This window comes from Simochromis diagramma, unplaced genomic scaffold (assembly GCF_900408965.1).
Source record: "Simochromis diagramma unplaced genomic scaffold, fSimDia1.1 OVJJ01000612.1, whole genome shotgun sequence".
Lineage (NCBI taxonomy): Eukaryota > Metazoa > Chordata > Actinopteri > Cichliformes > Cichlidae > Simochromis > Simochromis diagramma.
The window spans coordinates 706,356-720,603 of NW_024387419.1; the positions used below are offsets into that span (position 1 = coordinate 706,356).

The following is a 14,248-nucleotide window of genomic DNA, read 5'->3' on the forward strand; positions in this document are numbered from 1 at the left end:
ATTGGTCCCATAAATCACTCCCCCACAAATGTTGTCTGTAATTGGATAAAGTACAAAACACTAAGTGTATGTAAGTCAATTTAAAGATAAATGCGCTGTGTTGTACTGTAAGTGTTGTCTGTCAGTCCATTTTATAGCTTTGTAACTGTTAATAAAGATGAGCTTGTCCAGCTAAAGTGAGAGTCGGTGTTATTTAACTCTGACTGTAAAGTGAATCATTAACCTGCAGTTGTTTCTTCGGGCTCCTCAGACAGCCAGAGCCAGTTTTATGGGTGTGAAGTGGCTGCAGTGGACACAGTTGTTTCGTTTGTGTCGACTGTTCTGTAATGAATTTATTGATTCTATAGTTGAGTAATATTTGTACAGCCCTAAAGTAGAAATGTGTCATGGTTGAGCTTCGTGATGTTTACGACACCGTCCCAGCTTTGATTCACATAGGGAAAAGAAAGTTTGCTAAGAGAGGAAACCTTAAGGCAACAAACATGTTCTAGGGACAAGACAAAAGGAGAAGTATTGAAATTACAACACGAATCATTGTGAATATATCAGATAAAGATAAAGATGTAATATTTGGTTTTTTAAGTTTAGCTGCTAAAAGGTAAAAAATATTTTCTTTTTTCACAGAAAAATCTTCAGTTGACCCAAAATGCTGCACTGAGAGCACTAACTGGGACTAGAAAGAGAGAGCATATTTCTCCCATTTTGGCTTTGTTTTGGCTCCCTGTTTAATCCAGAATCAAGTTTAAAATATAAAGTCTTTAATAATCAGGCCCCATCTTATCTTAAAGAGCCTTCAGCTTTCAGGCCCCTCATCTGTGGAAACAGCTCCAATTAAGGTTTGGTAGACAGACTCTTTCAAGATGAAGTTTTCCGTATAGTTATGCTGGACCCTTAGTTACGCTCCTTAAGACTGAGACTGCTGGAGGATTTCCCATGATGCCATTAGCACTTCTCCTCCAATCCCTTCTTTCTCCCTTTGTACACCACTATTGCATGTCATTAACTTTTGTCCCAGACTGCCTTTTGTCCTGTTTATTGCCTATGCTGCTCGAGTCCTCACTAAGACCAAAAAAGTGGACCACATCAGTCCAGCTCTGAGGTCCTTACACTGGCTGCCTGTCCGTCAGAGGATAGACTTTAAAGTTCTGATGCTGGCCTATAAAGCTCTGAATGGTTTAGGACCAAAATACATCAATGACCTCCTGACCCAGTATGAACCATCCAGATCCCTCAGGTCATCTGGATCCGGTCTTTTATCAGTTCCCAGAGTCAGAACCAGACACGGAGAAGCTGCATTCAGCTTTTATGCTCCTTATATCTGGAACAAACTCCCAGAAAGCCTCAGATCAGCTGAAACACTCAGTTTATTTAAATCCAGGTTGAAGACTCACCTGTTCTCAGCTGCATTTGAATAAAGCACCAAATCCACACTTTATGCTTAAATTTCAAAACTTACATTTAACTACTGATTTTATCTACTGTTCTGATTTTATCTGTTTTGATTTTATATACTGTTTTGTTTGTTTGTTTGTTAATTAGTTAGTTAGTTTATTTGCTTGTTTTAATCAATTTTAAATCATGCTTTTTATTTGTTCTTGTTTCTAATGTCTCTGTAAAGCACTTTGAATCACCTTGTTGTTGAATTGTGCTATACAAATAAACTTGCCTTGCCTTGCCTTGCCTATGGTCTATTACCCCCTCACTCCCAAACCAGTTGCAGCAGATGGCTGCCCCTCCCTGAGCCTGGTTCTGCTTCTTCCTCCCCGCCATCGTAAAGTGCTAGTGGAGCTCTTCCTCTAAGACCTTGCAGGTCTTCACGTCACAACAAAGTGCCTTGAGATGAGTGTTGCTGTGAACTGGTATAATTAATCTGAATTATTTTAGCGTAGCTCAACTAACTTTACTACACTTCTCTCAGTGAGAATGGGGGAGAGGGACCTGATCCTGATGAATAATGACTACAGGAGAAAGAACATTCAGGACATTTTCATCAGCGGAGAATGTGTGGAGAGGTTTCAGACTTAGCTTAGTTTTAAAATTGGACAATACACTACATGCTCTTTTTTTCTTTCATTTTACACTCTCCTGTCCATTTTGCCTTCTTTCATCATCTCAACTCTAAAATATAAACTTTCCTTTTCTTCCCTCAACAGCACACACGTCCCCGTCGTCCAGTCTCTGGTTTATTTCTCCTGCTCCTCTCTATCATTTATGTTCCCAGCGAGTGGCTTTTGTTTCATCCCAGGTGTAGACACAGCCAGGACCAAAATACAAACAACTGACAAATTCAAAGAAAAAAGAACAAACAGCCAAAAACCAAGCCGACCCTCAACAGCACAAAGTGTGTTCTAGTAAAGTGTTTGGGCACCTCGTGCTGCCAGAACAGCTTCGGTGTGCCTTGGCATTGATTCCTCAAGTCTCTGGAACATCAATCTAACAAACGATATTCCTTTATTTAGTGTTTTGATGATGTGGTGGAGAGTGCTGCCCAAAAATCTCCCATTGGTGTTAAACCGAACTGAAAGCTGGTGACTTAAAGCGAAAGCATATGATTCTCATCAAACCACTCGGTGGCATTGTCATGCAGGAGTCTGCCATGAGGATACAAGTGTTTTAAACTGATCTTTTCCTCTAAGGCAGTGGTTCTTAACCTGGGTTCGATCGAACCCTAGGGGTTCGGTGAGTCGGTCTCAGAGCCTCCACCATGACATGCACGGCTCATTTTGTGCACCAATAAAAAACATATCTATGTCTTGAATTTGAAAAAAATCATATTTTATTTTTCACTAAAGAGGGGTTCAGTGAATGCGCATATGAAACTGGTGGGGTTCGGTACCTCCAACCAGGTTAAGAACCACTGCTCTAAGGAATCAAGAAAGCCAACCCCTAACAGAGCCACCAGACCCCATAACGGCAAGGGTCAAGGGTTTAAGTTCTTCCTTTAATTTGTCACGCGTGCACACACACACACAGATGCGTTTTGTCTCTCACACACACTCAGTAAATCTTCTTCTCCTACACACTGCTTTCTCTACTGACACGTGTTCCTTTTTTTTTGTCTCTCCCACTTTGTAAATCAAGCTTCAGTTGCCTTTTGTGCATGAAATAGATTTCCCTCAACTTTAACTTACTTAGCGAGCTTTTAATTTATAATTCCTTTTACTTCTCTCCCCCCTTTTGCCTGTTCTCTCTCCTTTCCCCCCTTTCTACTACATGTCTGCCCACTCTGCCCACCTGTTGGGCTCATGTGGTCGATCTGAAGTGCCCCGAAGCTGGGCACTGAGCTCCTATTGAAATAAATCTCTGCCATTAATTTGCAGAAATACCACAATATCCTGAATATGATTAATTCCATTTTTAATGGTCACCCAGCTGCCCACGTGATGTTATTCTTGGCAGTGGGATTGTTTCTCCTGCACTGAACACTCAGCTCAACCTGCAAATTGAGCATGATTGCTCTGGGGTTCAGTATGTGTGTGTGTGTGTGTGTCAGCGTGACACCACTGCTTGTGTATATCCTATGTACTCTAAGGGGGGAACACAATATAGAAAAGCGCAACACAGAGTGTCGGCTGGTCTCGCTCGGCGTAGCGTGCCTGTCTCTGCCTAACGTTCCTTGGGTCCTGAAACCAGAAAATTACCCCCACACACACTTAAAGAGAGAAAATTGCCAACAGACTTTCTGCCCTGCATGTGGCTGCAGTTGAAGAAAGAAAGGGGGAAAAAAAACGACCCAGAAAAACACAGTGTTTCAGAAGCTTTCAAGCTCTTTCAGGGCAACTCTGGAGCAACATGTTTTCATTATGTCTGCTGTCTCTGATGCTTAAGCTCTCGCTTGGGAAACTATGGGATGGCTACAGCGTGACATCGGCTACATGCATAATGCTGCACACAGGATTGGAAGGTTTCAGTGGCATCCTGAAAGATTCTGGACCAGCAGCACTTTTAAATGTGAAACCAGTGTCACTTGGAGTTATAGTGCTTTGTTTCCTTTACTGCCATTTGCCATCTGGTTTTTATTTACAACCTTCACATATGCTCACTGGCCACTTCATTAGGTACAAGGTGTCAACCGCTCACTAATGCAATCAGCCAATCACATGGTGGCAACTGCATGCATTTAGGTATATAGGCATGGTCAATACGACCTTCAAATACCAAACAGGAAATAAAGCTGAGGAAGGAAGTAATAATAATCGCTTATTACAACCAAGGTATTCAGAAGAGTGTCTCTAAACAGACTGCAGGTCAATCCTTGAAGCAGATGGGCTACAGCAGCAGAAGACCACACTGGGTGCCATTGCTGTCAGCTAAGAACAGGAAACTGAGGCTACAGTTCACAGAGACTTATATATTGGACTATTGGGGAAACATTGTCTGGTTTAATGAGTCTCTTTCTGCAGCCACATTTGGATAGTTCAGTCAGAATTCAGTATAAACGACATGAAAGCATGGATCCATCGCGCCTAATAAAAACAAACCGGGGTACTAGTGGTGTAACGGTGTAGGGGATATTTTCCGACTGGGTTTTTGAACATGACAGTGTCACCAGATCTCGATCCAATAAAACACCATTAAGGTGTTGTGTGTTTTGTGTACAAGGTGTCAAACTTGCTTGAAATAAATGGCAGGCCCTGATGTGAAAAGATAAAGCACATTTTAGATAAAAATGATTCCTGCGGGATTTTTCCATAAAGACATAAAACACACAACTGGCCGCGGTGAAAGTAAATCATATTCTGAGCGAGGATGATTTTTCTTGCACTGTCCAAGTCCATTGCTATGAGAGTTAAGAAACACTTGCTGAAAAATGGAGTGTGAGGGAAGGAAAATGAGTTCTGACATCTTAAACATATAACGTAAAAACACATCTAAGTGTTGTTCTGCATAAGTAAACACAATATCAGGTGAGCCGATCGCATGAATTATACCTCAGTGGAAACTTGCATGGGTTGTTTTCAGTATGATGAATTGGTAATAAAGGGAACTTCTTTCTTTCTTTCTTTCTTTCTTTCTTTCTTCCTTCCTTTCTTTTTTTTTGATTTTCCAACTTTCCACTCTGGTTGCAGCTTGAAGTCATTACTCTGCCCTTTTAATGAAAGGTTAATTATGGCTAGGATCAAGAGATAATTCTAGGTAATAGGGGTTTGTTGTAGGAGTAAAACAATTTCAATTATTTAATTACACTTTTAAAAACAAATAGCTCGATTAAATTAAAAGCTGGAAGCTGCATTTGGATTACTCTGGGACACACTTTAATTGAATAAAAAACATGGAAAAGTTTTGCACAGAAAGCCACCCTGGTCTTGAATCCACGGGATATGAAAACTTCAGCATGCACACCTGTTCTTTAGCTGAGTTAAGGGCTGTTATGGCCTTAAATACAAGTAAATAAAAATAATTCCTTATATTCCTAATTAGGTTTGATTGTTGCTAAAGGGCACATGCTTGATCACAGTTAGTTTGAACTGATGCTGTAATGACTGACATTGTGAAATATTTCCAGCATGCTAACATGCTAAGTGTGACACTGACATGGAAGTCATTCCTGGTATGAAACTATAGAAACTATTTGAATTTGATCTGTTTTCCTAATTTGGCAGCAGACCTCCAGTGAGGGGACTTTTCCATTTCAGGCTTCACTGTTGGAACAAGAAATAAAAAGAAACTTGGACCCATCAGTATAGAAGAAGACGTATCAAGATTGTGATATGTTTTTCAAAGTTAGAACCTCTTGTAATCGTGCAAAGTAGCTGAAAGAAGATACTGATGCCACACACCACACTGGAGGTCTCCAGCCAGCTCATTCATGGCCTGCTGCCACCTTGTAGACTTTGTTGCTCAGCCAGTTTTTGCCAATAACAATTCACAAATGGCCTTTAAAGTGTGTTTTCATGCCCATGTCCACAAACAAAGAAAAATGAATATGCATGAATACTCATCAGTTTTGCATGGAGACTGTTGTGAGTGGGTACAAACATACCAGGCATGACAATGCTGGTGCTTTAACACCTGGTGCTTTAAGACCTACCATAGAACCAAGTCCGCCAGAGCTTATATTATATTTTTACATGCTGTGGAGGCCATTTTGGGGAGCATTTCAAGTTGCTATAACATCAATACAACCATATAGACACCAAATTTTAATAATATGCAAGGCATTAAGTGCATAGTAATTACATAAAACTGCAAAAAAGTCAATAAACTACAAAAAAATTGAAAATCGTTTTGTTTTTTAACATATTTTCTATTTAGAGAAAATTTAAGAGGCTTATCATCCTCAAAACTGTAAATACAAAAATGTTGCACAAACTAGTTTCCTACCACAGAAATTTATTTAAGTGTCTTCTTAGTTGTATTTTTTCAAATCAACCAATTTTCATACACTGCAGGAAAAACGAAAATAAATTTATAGTGCAAATTTTGCAAAGAAAACAGCATATGCATCAAAATCAACTATTTCCAGCATTGCAATATGAGTCCTAAGCATCCAGAAACGACACAGAAAGTCATAAAGTCAAATATTAACTTTAAAAACACAAGTATAGGCTCAGTAGGGGCACGGATGGTAAAAAAAACGGACATTTCCGCAAAATGACGATCACTTCAGTTTCGGGTTAGGTCATGGCGGACATGGGATAGTTCACGCTGATGGAATGTAGGAAGGTGTTATGAACAGCGTGATCGTATCGGGCAAAAAAACAGCGTGTTTCTGGAATATTTTGTTTTTGGTGCTGCAAGTGCTTTTTATGCAGTTTTTGCAAAGCTATATGTGGAAGGAAACCGTGACCTAGGACAAGCTGAGGGCATCAGATGTAAGTACAACTCCTCCGGTTTCATATGCAAAAAAAATTATTGCGCTAGCTTAGGTGGTTGACAGTGCCTAACCGGGATTTAAAAAATAGTTACGCAAAATTGAGCGTGTCCGCTCCGACCGGCTTCAAAGGGTTAAAGGTTGAGGTAAAATATTTTTATGGACATTTCATTAAAAAACAAAAATGTCAACCTGTTTGCGGCACTAGAGAAGCACTAAGTCGATTGCCTGTTTATCTTCTGAGCAATCTAGGAATCCACCTTATCTTAGCCATTTATCTGAGGATTGCTTCAGCCAATATTTTGGACCTGCGAGACCAAGACTTCCTGTTCCATCCACTGATCGCTGTTTACAAATGTAAATAAATTTACAAAAGCAACTAAACAGCAAAATGATGGTCGTAGAAAATCAGACAGCTTCTAGTCTAATTTACATTTCAGCAAATAGGTTCCTTCTCATGTTTTGTATCTGCATGCAACCAAAGCCTGGTCAAACATGAGTGATATTACTGGGACTACAATCCGCAACCAGAAAGGTATAAATAGTTATTCATCCATGGGATCACAATTTTAAGTGATGGTCATTCATTAAAAATGTCAGTTACACCAAATCATCAGATCTGCATCTATCTGTTATTTATTTTTGCCTCATGTAGGTCTGACACAGTATTGTTGGAGAGCAGAGAGTCATAAAGTCAGTACCGTAAATGAGGATAACACATTGGACTTCTTGCCTGGAAGTAAAATATAAAAGTCTTCACTGATGCACATCAGTTTCCTGTGAGTTACACTCCAGCCACTGAACCCCACTGGACTTTGCATTCCATGGAGCCCATCTAAAGTCTGAAGCCTGGAAAGAGTTACTGCGTGTCGGAGGTCGAGACAGTTATTTGAGTCATTCGCCACTTAAATGGCTCCCCGCAAATGACTAAAGGCTGCGTTGACAACGCATTGGAGCTGCTGCATTTCAGGTGAGGTTGTTTTCTGTTTTCAGGGGTTTTATCTTCTTTACTTTTGATGTTTCACTTGGTATTTTTATGTTTTTTTGAGAACTGTTTGCATTGATTCATTTATGGTGTATCCTGACAGCTTTTTAAATTTAGGACTCTTCACTTCTTCTAAATGATTTTTCTTCTCATGTCAGCTGCCTGCTCGTCTAATAAGATGGAAAAGGCTTTTTTTTTAAGCTGTCTTTTCTAAACTGTTCATTCATGTCCTTGGAAATCAATCACACACAATCCTTCTAAGTGCCTCCTTCACACGCATGCACACACTATCCTCCACACTCACACTAATGTTTTGTTCTACAGCTTCATATGTCAAGATTAAAAATGAGAACATCAAGAAAGGCTCAAAGATAAGGCGCCAATGCTGAGAAAGGAATTCTTTACCTTTTCACCCTACTGAACTTTTTTGTGCCATGCAGGAAGAAGAATGACAGGAAAGAAAGGAACAATCAACCAGAGATACTTAGTAGCAGTTATATAAAATTGTTCTGACCAATAGTTCTCTAGGCTTTCTAAAGGTCTTTCACTCATTTTCCCTTATTGTACCTGACCATCTCTAGAGATTTTGTTTTCTTCAAGCCACTTAACATTGACCTATGAAAGGATGAATCAATGTAGTATCACAACAGACAACTTCGCGAAGAACCAATTTTAAATTGTATCTTTAGGCACAGCAGCTTTAGCAGCAGCTTTTCACAAAAGCACATCATTTCTTCCCATTTCTATAGTTGAAGCTAATGAAAAATACCACCAACAACACAGTTTGACAAAAGTACAACATAACTCACCATGGTGTCCTCAAGAAATTGGTGGAAACTGGACAAATGGAGGACAAAAGAGTAAGTGTCAGGCCTAAGAAACTAGCACCTGAAAGTCATGTGCTTAAGAAACAGAAAAACCTCCAGCAAAAACCTCTATCTAACCCTTCATTCGTTCACTGAAGCCTCACCAGAAATGGTCTCAGTAGAAGGATGGGTGTTAAGAAGCCATTCCTAAAGAACGGAAATGGAGAAAGGGCTGAGGCATGGCAAATTACCAAAGAACCGGACTGAAAAGCAGTGGCAGCAGAGTGATAGATCCTAATTTGAAATGTTTGGTCCACGTTGTTGTCAATATGTACGGAAGATGTCAGGAGAGAGATAAAACCATGAGTGTCTACAGCCACCTTTGAAACATGATGGTCCACCATTGATCCACTATGCAATTTGCCTGATTGCTGATGGATTCATTTTTTAGCTTGACAATGATCCCAAACACACTCCCAATGCAGTAAAAGCATACCTGGATGGAAGAACATACGCAGTGGAACACCATCAGTCACCCTCAGTCATGGATTGACCTCCCCAGAGGCCGGACATCAACATTTTTGAAGCAGTGCAGGGCCATTAAAAAAACAACTATTCCTGAAAAATACTTAAAGAAGTTACCAGAAAGCTGCTTCAGACAGTTCAGACTGTGCTGAGGAATAAAAACTGTCAGAGGAGGATTAAAACTGTTTCTTTCAGATAGAAGAGAAACCGAGGGGCCGCACCAAGACCCAGTATAAGCTACATATGGAGCTGGAGCTGATAATAAGCACAATCGCTGCTCTTCAGACGGATCATTTGCAGTCAAATGTTGTTTGGTCATTGCAAATTAGAGTCTTTATGTCAGTGAAAATTAAAGAATGCCTATCAGTGCATGAAACCCAGATGAAACACTAAATAATTGTTATAACTCTAACAATAATTCATCTAACCTTACCAAAGGGCTCAATAAAACCTCTTTCTCACCATGCAGTGAATGCTTTTGAGCTTATTTTCTGCAACAAGGAAGTAAGTTTTATGTGTTTGTGGCTTTACCCTTAATGAGGATTTTATCAGCCACTGTGTGCTGGTGGTTTATGGTGAAAGACTACACTCCTGCCCTCGTTAAGGAAACTGCTTTTGTTTCCAGTAAATCACTATGGAGGCTCTGATGTGACAAGCCTCAAAGTTCAAGTTCACTGCCAACGTGACTTTATGCGAGTGCATGTTGATTACACCGACCTGAGGGCATTTGCTGTGGTGCGTCTGCGAACGTGTACGCATTTGTGCAAATATGCATGAGCTTTAGGGAAGCCTGAAACAGCTCAAGTCCAAAAGAACCCCGTCCAGCTGCAATAACAACAACAAATAAGCCCTGAACTTTCCTCTTTCACCCTGTTTGGAACAACAGACAGAGATAAAAATAACTGGATTTCTTCACGTCATGCTATGTCTGGCCAAAACCTTAAAAAAGAAAGAAATGGAGAAATCGAGGGAAAAAATGTAAGGTTACGGTACAAGGAGAGAGACAGAGAAAGAGACAAGATAGCGAGTAAATCCTTAAAAATGTCTTCTTGGAAGCTCTGCTTTCTGTCAGCACTGCCGATGTGGGGGAAACACTGGGCAAGAGGGAGTCCAGAAGGGTGTTCTAACTTTTAAATAATCTGCTGGATTAATTTGTCAGAATGCATATTATCTTATGCCTATGGATTAAAAAATCTACTTAATATGTCCTAATATTTCTTAATAAACTGCCAATTTTACTGGTTCAATCTATGAGCTTACATTAAAGTCTCCATTCAATAATGGGAGTTAAAGTACAGAAGTAGCTGCATGTATTAAGAGTGATACAGAGGAAACACGCAGCCTGGACATGGCAGCAGTGAAACCAGAAGCTGGCTTACTAACACCAGAGGCACACAGCTGGAATCACTGAAAATGCCACTTTAACTGAAAAGCACCCTTGCTGTTCTTTCTGGGATAAAAACTGAATCTAATGGGGAGGAGACCAAAAACTGGAGTAACTCTAATGGCCACTTGAGGCTTGCTCCATTAGTGAGTCAATCCCAATGTTAGACTCCCTCCTTTATACCATAAATAAACAGGTTTTTTAACCAGTTTTTCTTCCCCTTATTCCCACCGAAAGGCCCCAGCAAGCCTGTGGATTTAAACCCAGGACCCTCTTGCTGTGACCCCCCCTCCCAATGGTAACCACAATTTGAGTCTTTATGACTAAATTTCCTCATTTTGGAAATCTGTAAAGGGGGATATTACCACAACTTACATATATTAAGGCTTAAAGGGGGCGAGCGTGGTTCAGGAGGTTGGGAAGCTCATCTTGTAACCAAAAGGTTGCCGGTTCAATCCCCAGCTCTGTCTGTCTTGGTCATTGTGTCCTTGGGCAAAACACTTCACCTACTGGCATTGGCCAGAGGGGCCACAGGGCACCTGTGGATACATCTGTAGCTTGCCTCCAGCAGAGAGTGAATGAGTAGTGGAATTGTCTTCATTAACCAAAATTTTTCTTATGCAACAATACACATCACTTAGCAGGTCCACACGGGATGCACCTGCCGATCAAGTTAGCTAGCAAGTACTGTCCCTTCCCCAGATCCATCCTGGTGTACAAATATGGCCACATCCAGTCTGAAAAAGACAAGACTGTATCTTTCAAAACGAACAACAAATAGGATGAAATAGGACAAAAATCAGATGCTGGCAGGGTGAAACACCAGTGCCAAAAATCAGAAACTGGTGGGAAAAGAGGGAAACGGATCGACAATTATGGGAAATGAGAGAAGAAGAGGAATGATGATAAAAAAAAAAGAAGGAGAAGTTGGGAAAACACAGAGGAGAGTCACAGTGGACAAGTATGGAAAAAAAAGAACAGAAGGGGAACTGAAAGGGGGGATTGAGGGGGAAAAGAGGAGAGTGAAAGAGGGACAAGTATGCACATGAAGGAGCGTTTCTTCTGCAGATTAGCAGTAGCTGCAACCCAATACTTTAATATGCTGCTCGACCCCGACAGGCCTGGACTGGCAGTATGTGTGTGCGTGTGTGGTTCACTGTGTATTTCTGGAAGCTACAAACTCTTATCAGGTCTAGGAGGCAAGTCATACCTCACTGTCTGAGTGCAATAAAAAAATGACATTAACCAAAGACAGAGGTGAACTACCACGTTTATGTACCTAAGGGCTGTCAATACTCCTTAAAAGTGGGTAAAAGATTAATCTGTAACTCAAATGTCATTTAAGGCCATGTCAAAGGTGACTCTGTGACTTTGGTCTTCTTGGTAAAGCCATACTGTTCAAGACTAGCACCAGTTCCAGAGCGATAAGAGCACAAATGAAAATTTTATGGTTGAATGCTTTGAAGGTGTTTCTTTTTCACATTTGCCTTAATGTAAACCAAACACCTCAGTGTCAGGAGTCGGTATGCATCAATAATGTTTTGTTTTTCTTTGACAGTCTTTCCTTTCTTAAATCTCCCTCGAGCCAAACCACAAATTTATGCTTGACAGGGTAATCTCCATGGAAAGAAATCCGACCACATTACGGGCCATGCACACATTTGAACAGATGAAGATATTTTTCACATTTGATGGCAGGATTTATACTTTTGGTTTTTCATCAGTAAATAGAGTAACTGCCAGTTTACTTGAGTTTTGGCCTTTGGATTCATTGGCTGACCTTTTGATGTTCTATATCTGCTGAAAAACTGGTAAATATTTTTTTTATTTGCTTAAAAATTAAAAAATCATTTAAAAATGAATTTATCAATAGAGATGTGGCTTTAGCGCTACAGTCGTACAGGTGTTTCCAAATCAGCAATGTTGATACAGAGTTACAACTTGAAAGCAGCTTAAACATCCCCACACACTTCTTCCTTTCGACAGTGGAGTCAAACATGGTACAATAAAGGAATAATGGGCCATAACATTAGAAATGAATCAAGGCTCAGAACAGTGTTATTCTAATCCACATGAGCTCCATTTATGGTTTATTTAATGTATGGACTGTTTGGTCTGGAGTGGTGTCAGGACGGGTACTTCCAGCATCGCCACAGGAACGTTTCCAGCCAGTTGAGTCCAAGTGCAGGGAAAAAGAAAAAAAGAAAGAAAGATCATTCACTGCTTTTGTTGTAGAGAAGTCAGTGGAGCCTGAACTTGCAGACCCAACATTTTAGTGGTTCCTTTGCATAATCAGATGAGAGTAGAGGAGGCAGGAAGGTTTCCATGCGTCGTATTCCACAAAACTTTCCTCTCTGTGCTTAAACTTTCTCCAGCGAATACTAGAGTAGCTCTGCATTATTCACAATCTTAAAAAAAATCTGCTTTAGGCCTCTAGTCAGCAACCTCTACTCCCTGTAAATCCCGGTAATCCCTGACTGGTTGGCAAGTGATTGCTTGAGGCTGCTGCTAGTTTCTGGGTAAAGAGAGAGCTGCACCAAAAACCTCCTTGTGACTGCACTAGCAGATTGCCACCATATGAAAAACATTCATATATCTGTAAACACTTCTTGACAAACTACCGAGCATATGATGCAAAGCAGAAACTGACGCTGTCTGACTTCAAAGTAAAAGTTGGGCCTAACTGCTGAAACCTGTTTCAAGAGGTGCAACTTTTACTCTGAAGTGATATGGGAAACTGTCTCTGTGTCCAGTTTGTGTTTTTTTTTCTTGTAGTTTTGCTGCTGCTTGGCGGGTAGCTGTGCTGTGCTGTGCTAACTTCCAAACAAAGCACACAGATGTTTTCAGTGAAGCAGCGTATACGTTCTTGTGAACTTAGTAACAGCAAGTCAAGGAATACACATTTTTCCTGGTGAATGGTGGTTACCAGGGAGGTCACTGACTGGTCTCCAGGCTTGTGTGGCTGGGGCATTGGCAATCGATTTCACGTTGACTGCCAGCAACCACCCACATCTGGTCAGGGAATATATATTTTTCCCTAGTGATCGGTGGTTGCAAGGCAATCTCCAACTGGTCTCTAACCCCATGTGACTGAGGTCTTAGGTCTGCTCCCTTTAAGCTACCTTTCTTCTGACTGGCTGCCTCTTCTCACAGCCAGAGCCATGTGCCTGAGATCATTACATATGGAAACTGGTCTTATTGACCTCATAAAATCCAGTTGGAAACAGAGTGTTTACATCAGTCTGAAGCCTGAGCTTTTGGCTCACAGCCCTACCTGCACATAAGTTGGCCTCATTATTTTAAGTTTGGTCACATTTAATAAGAGCAACCACCAATGTAACAGTACATACACAACAGCAGAGAAACCATAAGAGGTCTTCTTTAATGCATTCCTTCTTATTTAATGTTCTTTATTGGCTTTAGAATTGGATGATTGACAAGATTTTCTTGGCACAAGGAACTCTTACTGGGAATTTTTCCAAAACCTTCCAGCCACGTGATAGCAACAATTCATTTGATTAACGCCGTGAGATGAGGCTGAACGCTGTCTTAAATTTGTGTTGTTATTCAAGCATTTAAAATCCCCTTTGTTTGCCTCACTGACATTAAAACAAGAGTATGCTATAAATGCCTAAAGTCTACAGTATATATCCTTTTTATATTTCTATTTAACTTGGAGCGGTAGTCCAAGGTCTCTGCATACAGTTGTCCGTCTGTGATTTATTCCCAGTGCA

The 14,248-nt window shown here is 40.5% G+C and overlaps 1 protein-coding gene across 1 annotated transcript in view; it reads right to left on the reverse strand.

Moving 5' to 3' along the window:
• tnfsf10l (TNF superfamily member 10, like) overlaps nucleotides 1–14,248 on the reverse strand; it is a 77,223-nt gene that overhangs the window by 13,617 nt on the left and 49,358 nt on the right. The window lies entirely within an intron of this gene.